Raw genomic sequence first — 7123 nt, forward strand, 5'->3', positions numbered from 1 at the left:
TCCAGCATTTTCTGTTTTATTTCAAATTGCAAGCATTCTGCTTTTGTGACATGGAGTTAGATTATTCGGGAGGGAAATCAGGAAGCACTTCTTCACATACAAGGTAGTGAAAAGCAGAAACTCTCGTCCTCTAAAAGACTGTGGACTTAAGATTGCTAGTTTTTATTACGTCAGGGTGTCACTGAATTATGGATGAAAGGGAGGTAAATTAAGCTGTAGTACAGATCAGCTGTATAGATTGAATGATGGAACAGGCTTGAGGAGCTGAAGGTTCTTAGCTAGTGTTACTCTTCTGAATTGTATTCCACTCTTTCAAAAAAATCAAGATGTTTGTCCTCAAATGCCTTTGAAATTTTGAGGGTTTTAAACTTTCGTTTGCCAGTACTTCCCTGCGTATAACACACCTGGGCTTTGCATCCTGATTTGCGTTGGTACAATTAATAAAGCCACACCTTAAGAAATCATATTTTTACTGCTTTGTTCCTCATTTCAGTTTCTTCTTAATGGGTTGTTCACCAGAGACCCTGGGGCTCACACCAGCACTGCTTTGTTCTGGCGTGGATTCATCTGAGCAGCTCTCTCTAGCAGATTTAGTTTTGAGATCCTGGCCTGTCTGTGTCTCTGGCCCTCTTTTCCTTATTATGAAACAATCCATTTTCAATTTTTCAGTCCTGTTGCTTATTTGCTGGCAGCTCAAAATGGAGGAATCTGTCTCGTGCCCAGAGCACGTGAGGTCAGTGCGTGGGGCGAGTGACTTGCTCTCTGCTGCCGCTTCTGGCAGCAAGACAGCATTGATTCTTTTAAAAATCTGCTCCTGTGTCAGTGTGCTGTGTCAGGAGGAGGCAGTCTGCCCTGCTGGGCTCCAGGTCTCCACACTGTTGAGGGAGCACACTCATGCGTGGGACATCTGGTATTCTGAAAGATGGTCGCAGATGGAAGTTTTAGAAGCCGGCCGTGGCCATTGGACACTTCTTGTGATCGGGACTGACACGACCGATGGCCCTGTGACTCTCCCCGCCCACGACCCACCCACGGGTCGCAACCACAAGTTTGAAAATGACTGCGTTAACCAACCCTCTATTCATGCTAATACATTATCCCCAACTCCATGTGTCCTTATCTTGTGTATTAACCGTTTGTCTGGCACCTGATAAAATGTTTCAGATAATTATGAGGGCTGGCTACCAAAGTATAATGAAGAAACTGCTGACATAGTACAGATAGGGGACACATTCCTGAGAGCTACCAGTTGGACCAGGATAAATGTAGTTGGACAGTGAGATACATGATTTTGTGAAGGACAGATGAGAAATAATAATAAGGGCCTAGTTGCAGCTCAGGTTTCAAACTTTAACTAAGCATGAAATCAGGGGTTTGTCCGGGGAGAGCACCTGGTGAAGGGCGTGCTGCTTGAACATCAAACATGAGAGATGAACCTCTGGTTCCATCCAACGAGCTACTCTATAATAAATTACTATGGATGATGGAGCGTGCATGTTTACTATAATTGATACATAAATATTTTAAGGTAAGACAGAGGCTAAGCTTTGTATTTTTTTTTAAGTATTGAAATTGCTGAAGAGGTAACTACCATTGCTATATCCAGTACCAATTTTAATTTCCAGAACTTCTGCTTTTCAGTTTCGGCAATGTCCAACTCAAGTGTCAAAAGAGATTGTTAATATTGTTAATTCAGAGGTGGGAATGCTACAACTGAGCCAAAGCTAAAATTAATCAGAGGGGTACTAATATCCTGGGGGGGAGGTTTGCTAATGCTCTTCGGGAGGGTTTAAACTAGTTCAGCAGGGGACCTGGGACTTCGATGTTGTGGCCATTTCGGAGACATCGATAGAACGGGGCGAGGAATGGTTGTTGCAGGTGCCGGGGTTTAGATATTTCAGTAAGCTCAGGGAAGGTGGTAAGAGAGGGGGAGGGGTGGCATTATTAGTCAAGGACAGTATTACGGTGGCTGAGAGGGCACTTGATGAGGACTCGAATACTGAGGTAGTATGGACTGAGTTAAGAAACAGGAAAGGAGAGGTCACCCTGTTAGGGCTTTTCTATAGGCCTCCGAAAAGTTCCAGAGATGTAGAGGAAAGGATTGCAAAGATGATTCTGGATAGGAGCGAAAGTAACAGGGTAGTTGTTATGGGGGACTTTAACTTTCCAAATATTGACTGGAAACACTATAGTTCGAGTACTTTAGATGGGTCCGTTTTTGTCCAATGTGTGCAGGAGGGTTTCCTGATGCAGTATGTAGATAGGCCAACGAGAGGCGAGGCTGTATTGGATTTGGTACTGGGTAATGAACCAGGACAGGTGTTAGATTTGGAGGTAGGTGAGCACTTTGGTGATAGTGACCACAATTCGATTATGTTTACTTTAGCGATGGAGAGGGGTAGGTATACACTGCAGGGCAAGAGTTATAGCAGGGGGAAAGGCAATTATGATGCGATGAGGCAAGATTTAGGATGCATCAGCTGGAGAGGAAAACTGCAGGGGATGGGCACAATGAAAATGTGGAGCATGTTCAAGGAACAGCTACTGTGTGTCCTTGATAAGTATGTACCTGTTAGGCAGGGAGGAAGTGGTCAAGCGAGGGAACCATGGGTTACTAAAGCAGTTGAAACACTTGTCAAGAGGAAGAAGGAGGCTTATGTAAAGATGAGACGTGATGGTTCAGTTAGGGCGCTTGAAAGTTACAAGTTAGCTAGGAAGGCTCTAAAGAGAGAGCTCAGAAGAGCCAGGCGAGGACATGAGAGGTCTTTGGCAGGTAGGATCAAGGATAACCCTAAAGCTTTCTATAGATATGTCAGGAATAAAAGAATGACTAAGGTAAGAGTAGGGCCAGTCAAGAACAGTATTGGAAGTTGCGCGTGGAGTCCGAGGAGATAGGAGAGGTGCTAAATGAGTATTTTTCGGCTGTATTCACACAGGAAAAAGACAAAGTTGTTGAGGAGAATACTGAGATACAGGCTACTAGACTAGAAGGGCTTGAGGTTCATAAGGAGGAGGTGTTAGCGATTCTGGAAAGTGTGAAAATAGATAAGTCCCTTGGGCCGGATGGGATTTATCCTAGGATTCTCTCGGAAGCTAGAGAGGAGATTGCTGAGCCTTTGGCTTTGATCTTTAAGTCATCTTTGTCTACAGGAATAGTACCAGAAGACTGGAGGATAGCAAATGTTGTCCCCTTGTTCAAGAAGGGGAGTAGAGAAAACCCCAGTAACTATAGACCAGTGAGCCTTACCACTGTTGTGGGAAAAGTCTTGGAAAGGTTTATAAGAGATCGGATGTATAATCATCTGGAAAGGAATAATTTGATTAGAGATAGTCAACATGGTTTTGTGAAGGGTAGGTCGTGCCTCACAAACCTCATTGAGTTCTTCGAGAAGGTGACCAAAAGGTGGATGAGGGTAAAGCAGTTGATGTGGTGTATATGGATTTCAGCAAAGCGTTTGATAAGGTTCCCACGGTAGGCTATTGCAGAAAATACAGAGGCATGGGATTCAGGGTGATTTAGCAGTTTGGATCAGAAATTGGCTAGCTGATAGAAGACAAAGGGTGGTGGTTGATGGGAAATGTTCTGACTGGTGTCCAGTTACTAGTGGTGTACCACAAGGATCTGTTTTGGGGCTGTTTGTAATTTTTATAAATGACCTGGAGGAGGGCGTAGAAGGATGGGTGAGTAAATTTGCAGATGACACTAAAGTCGGTGGAGTTGTGGACAGTGCAGAAGGATGTTACATGTTACAGAGGGACATAGATAAGCTGCAGAGCTGGGCTGAGAGGTGGCAAATGGAGTTTAATGCAGAAAAGTGTGAGGTGATACATTTCGGAAGGAATAACAGGAAGACAGAGTACTGGGCTAATGGTAAGATTCTTGGTAGTGTGGACGAGCAGAGAGATCTCGGTGTCCATGTCCATAGATCCCTGAAAGTTGCCATCCAGGTTGAGAGGGTTGTTAAGAAGGCGTACGGTGTATTAGCTTTTATTGGGTTTCGGAGCCATGAGGTCATGTTGCAGTTATACAAAACTCTGGTGCGGCCGCATTTGGAGTATTGCGTGCAGTTCTGGTCGCCACATTATAGGAAGGATGTGGAAGCATTGGAAAGGGTACAGAGGAGATTTACAAGGATGTTGCCTGGTATGGAGGGAAGATCTTATGAGGAAAGGCTGAAGGACTTGAGGCTGTTTTTGTTAGAGAGAAGAAGGTTAAGAGGTGACTTAATTGAGGCATACAAGATGATCAGAGGATTTGATAGGGTGGACATTGAGAGCCTTTTTCCTCGGATGGTGATGTCCAGCATGAGGGGACATAGCTTTAAATTGAGGGGAGATAGATATAGGACAGATGTCAGAGGTAGGTTCTTTACTCAGAGAGTAGTACGGGCGTGGAATGCCCTGCCTGCAATAGTCGTGGACTCGCCAACACTAAACGCATTCAAATGGTCATTGGATAGGCATATGGACGATAAGGGAATAGTGTAGAGGGACTTTAGAGGGGTTTCGCAGGATGGCGCAACATCGAGGGCCGAAGGGCCTGTACTGCGCTGTAATGTTCTATGTTCTAACTATGGGACAAATATGCACAACTTCCTGATCTGCGCTCCTAGTGTATGCCAGGAGCACATTCATCAGTTTTATTTATTTTAAAAAAGCATAAATTTTCATAAGCAAACAGAAAATTACTTTGGAAAATACCGAATGTTCCTAGTTTATGCAATGTTTCAAATGTCGATATGAAAAATTGAATAAAGATCAAAAATGGTTCAGGAGGAATTTTTTTATTGAATCCATATCTTTGAAAATGATTGTTTTTCAGTTATCCATTCTCTATAAATAACCCCTGCTTTCTTCTGTAACCATCAACCCAAGGCCCTTGTAACATCTGTTGCTGTTTCCACTCTGTCTCTTGGAACAGCTGTTATTCTTCGAAATGCCTAAGATTATTTTTTCTTGTGACTGCTTCGTAATCGAAAAGTAGTTATAATGTATCTATATAAATTGTTCACTCTCCTTGAGAATTCAATCACTAACTTCTGTTAGGGAAAGTTAGAATAGGGGAATAGAGAGAAACTTCTAAATCCCTATAGGAAAAGGGAAATCCTTCTATCCTGCATTCGACTGCAATCTGGAAAATTCTTCAAGTTCAGAATGCATACCTGATTTTCTCCTTGCTCTGCCTCCCGTTGTGAAGCACAATTATCTATTTGAACCGCACATTTTTGGAGACCCAAACTACCAAGTGAAATCTTCAATGAAGGCATTAAAATACATCTCACATCAGCTGAGATGTCAGAATGCCCAACCCAAAGCTGTCTAAACAGGTGTTCGACTAGGAGCCACGCCCGAAAGCCTGCTCACACGGGAGACAAAAGAAATGACTCAAAGACAATCTCAAAGCCTCCATGAAGATCTGCTCTATTAACATCGACACACGGAAAGCAGATGCCCCATCACAGCCAATCAACAAGACTAGTCACTGATAGAGAACAGGGTGAGAGGCAGAAAGAGGGCAGCTGCTCAGGCCAATAGTCCGCCATCACCTCTACTGTACAACAACCGATGTTCTCACTGTGGGAGAGCCTGTAACAATAACCTAGTCTATCTGTTACATCTCACTCAGACCATAAGACTTAGGAGAAGATGTAGGCCATTTGGCCCATTGAGTCTGCTCCGCCATTCAATTAGATCATGACCGATCTGTTACGATCCATCCTCAACTTCACTTTCTCGTCTTATCCTCATAACCCTTGATTCTCTTCCTGATTAAAAACCTGTCTATCTCAGCCTTGAACATGCCTAACAATCCAGTCTTCACAGCCCTCTGCGATAAAGAATTCCACAGATTTACTACTCTGACATTATGCTCTCTGATCCTAGACTCTCCCATGAGGGGAAACAACCTCTCAGGATCTACCTTGTCAAGCCTCCTGAGAATCTTATGTGTCTCAACAAGGTTGCCACTCATTCTTCTAAACTCCAGTGAGTATAGCCCCAACCTACTTAACCTGTCCTCACATGAAAATCCCTCGATACCTGGTATCAATCTTCTCTGGACTGCCTCCAATACCAGTACCTCCTTCCTTAGATAAAGGGCCAAAATGCTCACAGTATTCTGGTAAGGACTAAATAGTGCCTTATATTGTTTTAGCAAGGCTTCCCCTTTTTTATAGTACATTCACTTATCTCGACCAAGTTATTAATATCTATTGTAAATAATTGTGGCCTCAGCATGGATTCCCGTGGCACTCCACTAGTTACAGGTTACTATTGTGAAAATGCTCATCTCTTCTATTAGCCAATCCTCTATCCACGTTAATATACTACCCCCAATAACACCATGGGCTGTTTTCTTATTAAGTAGCCTTTTGTGTGGTACCTTATTGAAAGCTTTTGGGAATCCATGCATATTACATCTACTGGTTCCCCTTTATCTATCCTGCTTGTTACCACCTCTAAGAATTCTAATTAAAAAATGTCAGGTATGATTTCCCCTTCATGAAGCTATGCTGTCTCTGATTATATTATTCATTTCTGAATGCTCTGCTATTACATCCTTTATAATAGATTCTTAACATGTTCCCAATGGCATGTTAAGCTAACTGGCCTATAGGTACTGTTTTTTTAATCTCCAAATGGTGGCTACGTTGGCAGTTTTCCAATCCTCTGGGACTTTTCTGGAATTGAAGGATTCTTGGTTGATTATTACCAGCACATTCACTATCTGTACCTACTTTAATATCCTAGTATATAACCCAGGGTATTCATCAATCTTCAGTCACATTAGTTTCCCTAGTACTTTTTGCACTGCACTCAATCTTCTGCAAGGAAGAATCATCCCATATTGTTGGGGCCAAGTAGAGGCTGTGACCTGTGGGAAGGTAACTGGATAGTGAGTTTCAGGAATTACCACAGTGTAAAAACAAAATTCCTCGTCTTCCTCTGTTTTTTTCCAATTACCATAAATTTCTGTCCATGGCTACCAGTTTTTCTGCCAGTGGAAACACTTTCTCCCTAACTATCAAAATGTGAATGTCTTTATAGGTCTTCCTTTGTCCTTGTCTGCTCTATGGAGAACAATTCTAGCTTCTTCAGCCTCTCCACATAACTAAAGTTCCTC

The sequence above is a fragment of the Scyliorhinus canicula genome, chromosome 17 (genome assembly GCF_902713615.1).
Source record: "Scyliorhinus canicula chromosome 17, sScyCan1.1, whole genome shotgun sequence".
Classification (NCBI taxonomy): Eukaryota; Metazoa; Chordata; class Chondrichthyes; order Carcharhiniformes; family Scyliorhinidae; genus Scyliorhinus; species Scyliorhinus canicula.